The 7,312-nt window shown below is 34.4% G+C and overlaps 1 long non-coding RNA gene across 2 annotated transcripts; it reads right to left on the bottom strand.

Annotated features, from left to right (window-relative positions):
- Window positions 1–1,016: 1,016 nt before the first annotated feature.
- LOC113539288 (uncharacterized) lies at window positions 1,017–6,152 on the bottom strand. Of its 2 annotated transcripts, XR_003403915.3 has the most exons (5): window positions 6,048–6,152; window positions 5,881–5,938; window positions 5,122–5,170; window positions 4,144–4,557; window positions 1,017–2,150 (listed from the first exon to the last, which is right to left on the bottom strand). It is a non-coding gene; the product is annotated as an uncharacterized LOC113539288 (long non-coding RNA). The 2 variants fall into 2 exon arrangements; XR_004579528.2 differs by lacking the exon at window positions 6,048–6,152 and having other exon boundaries at window positions 5,881–6,027.
- Between the last annotated feature and the right edge of the window lie 1,160 nt (window positions 6,153–7,312).

Below are 7,312 nucleotides of genomic sequence, written 5' to 3'. Positions count from 1 at the left end.
ACAGCACCCCTGGAACAGATAGTTAAGGTTAAGGGCCTTGCTCAAGGGCCCAACAGTGGCAGCTTGGTAGTGCTGGAGCTTGAACCACTGACTGGCTGATCAGTAACTCAGAACCTTAACCATTCAACCAATTTTTGTTTCTAGCACTTGTGATTTGTAATTATTTGTTTATGATATATATATTGTATCATATATTCTAATGGCAGCAAGATGGACTGCTCTGTTGTAAATGGGCGGTGGTAGTGGTGGGGTGGGGGGGGGGGGGGGTGGGGGGGTGTTTGGGGTCGCTTAAATTATCACTTAAATTATTAACAGACAATAATTAAACAAACTAAAGGGAAAAAATTACTACATAAATATACATCTCTTCGTTTGGCAAAAATGTTCTTGTTAGAAGAAAACCTGCATGGGAATTTGACAGTATTATTCAGAGTTTATACATATGTGTGGTACTTTCACGGCTGTGTCATCAATGTGTTGAACTGTTGTACAGAGAGCTGTCTAAAGAACTTGGTAGTGAATGATGCTTCTTAACTTAGTGCATAGTTGTGAAAAAATGCAGTATTTAAATGCCTGGTTCAGTAATTAGTCATAATAATTTTTCCATTTAAGTGGTCAACAAGGAGGGTGGTGACAGTGACTCATAAGTGGGTGAAAAAAAATCTGCAGAAAAAAGGCTTCTAACCTTGTAACAGAAGCAGTGCTTCTTATTCATTAACTGGTTAATTTGTTTGCTGTTTCTTTAACTGTTTTTTATCACTTGGAATTTAATGTTCATTACAATCTTTCTACTTTCTTACTTAGCTATTGTCCATTCTCTGTCCAAGGGCACTGGGAAAAAGAAAGTACACCCTCCTTCAATTCTATGTTTTTATTTATCAAGGCCTTAATAACAATTGTGTGGTCCTCGCCAACTTCTATAAACAAATAAATAACCTCAGGTGACAAAAAAAAAAAACAAAAAAAAAAAACACACAACAGATTTCAATTTTATAGTCATTTTTTTACTCAAAACATTCAGAAACAAGGTGCGAAAAAAAAAACAAGTACACTCTATAATTATATAATAACAATAACATAATTAACATAATTATAATAACAGTAACATGTCTGTCACATCATTTTGGATAAATTTTGGCCCACTCTTCTTTATAACACTGCTTCAGTTCATTGATGTTTAAGGCCATTTTATGATTTAATGCATTGAGCCCCCTCTAACTGGACAACTTTGGTTCTCCTGGATAATTTTCATCATGTGTGGTCGCTATGGGCCCCCTGTCTACTCAGGATCCATGGAATCATCCTCAAGCCCCACCTTTTTACAGCACTCCTGCCTCTGGAATATGTATCTTGTGTATTTTGATTCTTGAATATTTTAATAATTAACGTTAGATTCTTTCATTAATTAGACCATTCAGTATTTCACATTTACAGTCCTAACTAAAAGTATCAAAATGGAAAAGTGAGCGTAAAATCTAAGCATTGGTAATATGTACATATATGCGTATACACATCAATATGTATTTCTCAGTAGAGACACTGTCAGAAACACCACAGCATTTAAAAGTGTATAACAGACTCAAACATTTTACGGAGTAAAGGGTCTTCCATCTGTCATGTTCTTATAATGGCTTAAAAATCTTCATCTTCACACTGTCCATGATGTTCTGGGAGGAAAAATAACAGTACTAGGTCCAAGTCAATATTTGTGTTAAGTTCCTACTAACACATTAATTTTTTCCTCACGTGAGGACAAAGAAGAAATAATGTTTCTGCCTATAGCCACTTTCATGCATTGACACACATTTGACACCTTTTTCATAATTGCGAACATGTGAGAGAAGCCACAAGTTAGAACAAACATCAAGAATTGTAATATTTATGCATAGAAGGACATTTTGACATCTGTGGGTGTTTATGAGTCATACGGTTCACTTATGTTAGGTGATAAACAGAAGCCATGTAGAGACATTTAGAAAGATGTCACCTTACATTTCTAAGTAAACCAGGACAAGAAATAGAAGTTGATGTATAGGAAAATAAAGTATAAAAGCATATAAACACAGTTGCCACAAACTTTAATGATAACGGAAGAGAAAGAAGGAATGTGAGAAGGACATTTTCTGTGACGTTGTTCTCAGTATCAGCATCTGAAAATTAAAAGCATGATAATAATAATAATAATAATAATAATAATAATAATAATAATAGTCTTATGTGGCAATCTGTGGGGTCCAAGCACCCCTGGAGTGCAAGTAGTGCCCAAAATGTCCAGTTGCTACACACTTACAGCAAATATAGTTACACAGTACAGTGGAGGGACCATAGCTATACATTCCTATCAGGTATGTGATTGCAACCCAATGCAAACCATACAAAATGCCTACTGATTGCTGGCTGGTGGCCGTTTTTTTTTTTTTTTTTTAAACCCTGTTAGCATAAAGATGCAGTTTACCAAATTTCAACTCAATCTGACTTACAATTCCGGAGAAACACCCTAACATTGCACATCACCTCAGAATCGAATCCTGACCATGCTTTTCAAGTGTTATGTGAATCAATTTATTGTCTTGAATTATAGCTTTTTGAGTAAATTAAGAATTGATTGGCATTGATTGGCTAGAACTGATTGGCAGATGATGGCATTATTGTTTATAAATGCTTTTGATAATTACTGAGGGTCAGATGTTGATAACACTGGTCTACAAATTTTGGGAAATAATCGATCTCTGAGATAAAATGTGCTAATTCTTACATATTTTGATTAGATGAATTAGAAAACAGGTGATAAAGGTGCTGGTTGGCTAAAGTTTTCAAGATATTTCATGCTAAAGATTTATAATTATCTATACACAGGCGAGTACATTTGCCTACAAAGGAGGGGGGTGTCTGATGATCATGATGCCTCGTAACTTCTCGACAAAGTACGGTAGAACAATGAAGATGGTACCATATGAAAGTTTATAAATTTATCTTCACTTTGAGACTAAAGATTATTACCTAACTGTAATTTATTGGTCTTTTATTGCAGAGTACATTTGTCTTGGCCAGATCTACTCATCATACAGTAACATTTGATGGCTTGTGAAAGTGTCATTGCCTAACATTTCCAAGGAACAGTCGCGTGATATTTTCCCTCAGAAACCAAGATGCCTCGAAACTGTGTAAACAACGCGGATAACTTCTGCTACATTTGTGGCAAGGTTACATTTGCATCTCAAAAGTGCAGTATGACGGCAGTGGTAAAAAAAGGCATACAACCTATATTTTGGATGCAAAATAGGGGATCAGGACAAGAGTTGGGCCCCTCATTATTGTTGCATTACATGTGTCAATTCAAATGTGTAGTTTCGGTCAGTTTTTCATGAAAAAACGCATGAAAATGTTCCATGAAAAAAAGCAATAAATGAATGGAAAGTTATGTTATTGGTATCAATAAAAAGATAAATTTATAATGATTGGTGTGGCACCATTCTCATTGCTATATCACTTTTTGCAGAAAAGTTATGGAGCATAATCGCACACACCCCCCACTAATTTTGAATTATTTTGGTGGAATTTTGACCTGAAGCTGTATCTTGGAAACTGGAGCCAATTAACACTCAGGACTTAATTTTCCTTTATTAGTGTCCCAATTCTGGTAAAATTTTGCTACTTTCATTTCCGAGGCTTTCTCCTTGTAGACCAGTGTGATTAATTTGGCACTTTTTTGAAGATATGGCAGAAATCCTAGGACTAGTTTGCAAAAAAGTAGTTTTCACATATTATGCAAAGAAGCTCAAAATCTAAGTGGGCAGAGCTCAAAGGTTTTTGGTGCGTTTTATATGGCATAAACCAAGGAATCAGAAGACAAAAGAATTTTGTTTGTAGGACAGTTCATCAGATATGGGCCAAAATATAAAAAGCTGCGCTAATAGCGCAACCATCAGGCCAGTCGGGCCCATCCTTTTGCCTGAGTATCAGGAGAGAGTACAATCTAATCACCAAGTTCTCTGTGTCTACGATTTATGGTTTACTATGCATAATTCATTTTATGGGAGAAAAATAAAAATAAGAAAAACTCATGCAAAGCAACAGGGTTCCAGCACCTTCTGTACTTAGACCCCTAATAATAATAATAATAAATTATAAAATATGACTTACCAGTATTATTACCAGTATTATTTGTGGTACTGAGGATGGTCGTCTCTGTAGTCACCTCCTCTTGGACAATGAGGCTTGTGCCATTCGCATAAAGCTGTAATATTTTCTGATCAATCTGGTAGATGAAATTGCAGAAGTATTTGCCGGTGTCATTTAGCTTGAGAGAGGAGAGTGAAAGGCTTGCACTTTGCTGATTGCTATTAGCCTTCTCATGCAACCTTCCTCTAAGCTGGGAAAGGTTTCCGACCTCATGTAGTTGTCCATCAGCCCCCTCAATGTACCACTCTACACGGAATTTAGAAATTTTCTCCCCTTCATCTGCACGGATGTGACATGACAGGGTCACATTTTCTCCCTCAGTGAGATGTACAATGGTTGGCAGCTGTTCCACACATATGTGACCACTGACAAATGCTATGGTTGGACATGGAGAGTAAGAATTGTCATTTAAAAATAATAGAATAGAAATAACCAGATAGAAATAAACTTTCTGAATCGTTATTTATGCTTATTTATATTTTCAATCACAGTTTCTCATTGCATGAACACCAAATTAAGCTTTATACAGTAAACTGTTGATCATTATTTACCCACAACCTGCCAACAAAAGGGACCGTTACAGAAAAGAGTTTGTTTGAGCATTCATATAATTCTTCATATGTCGGGCATGTGTTTTTAATTTTTCACATGTGATTTCTTCCATAAGATTTATTTAGTGTAATATTAAATTACAATATTATATTTAGATGTGTGTAATGAAACCATATTATGTACATATAAATATAAAATTATATTACAATATTATATTTATATGTAGATAATATAGTTTTATTTTTCACATATTCACATAATCATATGTGAAATGTACTGTATGTGGTGTTTCCATTACATATTTATGGACCAGTAATAAAGCAAATAGTTATAGTACAATATTGTATTTAAAATAGTTAAAACTTTAAATATAGCCAGACATATTACCTGAAAGATGGATTACAGCAAAAAGGAACTCATTAGGTAGCATCTCTTCCTGAATGAAAGAAAAGTCAACATCTCCTGCATAATCACATCATCTTGCTCTTGCCATAAACATTACTACTAGTGGTATATTTTTATGCAAAAGCTGATTGGCATACATTAGAAATGATAGCCACACATATATGCTGATTCCATAAATGCATCCAGAGGGAAATATAACAACTGTAAACACAAGACCAATATGCAAATAATACAATCCAGGCACTCAAATGCATTCAAACATTACATCAGTTTAAGCTTATGATACTTTCACTTTGATTAAACAGCTTTCACTTTTTGTGCATATTGAATAAGAGTAGTCTAGACGCTGTACTGAATAATTCTAAACAAAGGCCAAATTAGAGAATTTTACTTCAAGTAAAAGTTTCATTTTAACTTTAAATAAAGAATCGTTTTCAGTTGTTTTTCCGTGCCACTTATCAACCTTTTTTCACACACCTTTGAGCAATATTTTATCAGAAAAAGCACAGCAGGATGTGCTCTTTTCCCTTTACTGCAAATATGTTACACGTGACATAACCTAATGGTTAACACACAAATGCATGTTCCATTTACTTTTACAAGTGCAGCACGTGTCCAGCGTTCCTGCCGTACACCTACACAATCAGCTTGAGATAATTGACGTTTGGAAATCCAGTTGCTAGGATAAAAGTTTAATCCAAATTATATGTATATATGAGTATTTTTAAAGTTGTGACTTACCTATTTTCCCTCCAAAAACAGAGCTTTTTGTTGCAAGCTTTTATCTGCCTCTTAAAACCTGTGCTTTGAGAGAAGAAATGTCACATGTGATGGGGGCTTTCACACCTCTGTAAAAGAAAGCTATCATTTCCTTGTTCATAAATCTGTCTCACTGTTGCAGAACATACAATGGAGGAGAAATGTGTGGTCTCAGGCATCAGATGCAAGCACCTCTGCATAACTAAGCAGTATTTGCATGTAGTGAGCAGGTTCAGCTACATGTGATGAGAAATCCTTAAGTTTTATTGTTTTTTTTTTTTTTTTTTTTTTTTTTTGCGCTTTCACACACACACAAACACTTCACACACTTCCTGAGTGTTTCTTAACCCATGTGGTTATGGAGAAACAGGAAGTTTACAGCAAAAACCTTGTCAAGTAAATCTTGCAATATACAGGACTTGAGGCTGCTCAGCTTTAGACATCTCTTCTCTTCAGTGTGAGTTTCCTCTTTTTAACCTTAAATGAAATATCTTAATAATATTATTATTTATTAAAAATATTTATGGATGTATTTCTGAAAGGTTAAATAAGCATCAGCAGCAGTAATAAAGTGCTTAAACATTAGAAAGCACTCAGTTTTCAAGTTTTCTTGAAATTATGTTACATATTATCACTCATTGGTTTTACCAATTGATTGTCTTTAGATGGGATTTTCACTGTGGATAACAATAATTAGCATATGTTGTATGTTCTGCGATGTCACCAGTACTACAGGTAAGATATTTTACATGCAACATTAAGTAAGAAATAAAAGTGGAAATAAATGCAGCTTGTCATGTTAGCAAGAAACTCACAAAGTGTTTTACTTGTCAGAAAACTTCAAGTTACAGCTTAATCTCTGAGTGTTACAAAGAGCTGACACTGGAGACTTCTGAAAATGCTAAATATCGTTTTTAAATCTGTTTACATGGAGCATACGCCATACATACGTGTATGTTATTACTATAAAAATGATAATGTGTTGGAATAAGCACTTTAATATAACTTTGCAGCAGAATTACTGTTGGCCAATCAGAATCAAGCATTCAAGCATTCAGCAGTGCTGTGGTATGAAGATATTTGACATTTAACCACATCTCTTAATTATTCTCTTATTATTAACATGTTTTAATTTTGAATTTGGATTTGTAAATTTTTATAATAATAACAACACAAAAAATAATGTCAATTAATTCACTTTATCATTTATTTATTACTCAATAAAGGAAACTGGAGAATCAGCATAACGGCAGAAAAGTTTAATATTATGACATCCAGTAACATAAGCATTTCCTGCACAGTGGAGTACCATCCTCCTGAAAGAGAAAAAAAAAAGGACATCAAGGCTTTCTGGAAAGCACTAGATAAAGGCCAAATGAAAATAGACAGTCAAGATAAGAACAACTTTATTTGG

This window comes from Pangasianodon hypophthalmus, chromosome 14 (assembly GCF_027358585.1).
Source record: "Pangasianodon hypophthalmus isolate fPanHyp1 chromosome 14, fPanHyp1.pri, whole genome shotgun sequence".
NCBI lineage: Eukaryota > Metazoa > Chordata > Actinopteri > Siluriformes > Pangasiidae > Pangasianodon > Pangasianodon hypophthalmus.
Note: the sequence above shows the minus strand (reverse complement) of the source record. Positions and strands in the feature narration are given on the sequence as shown.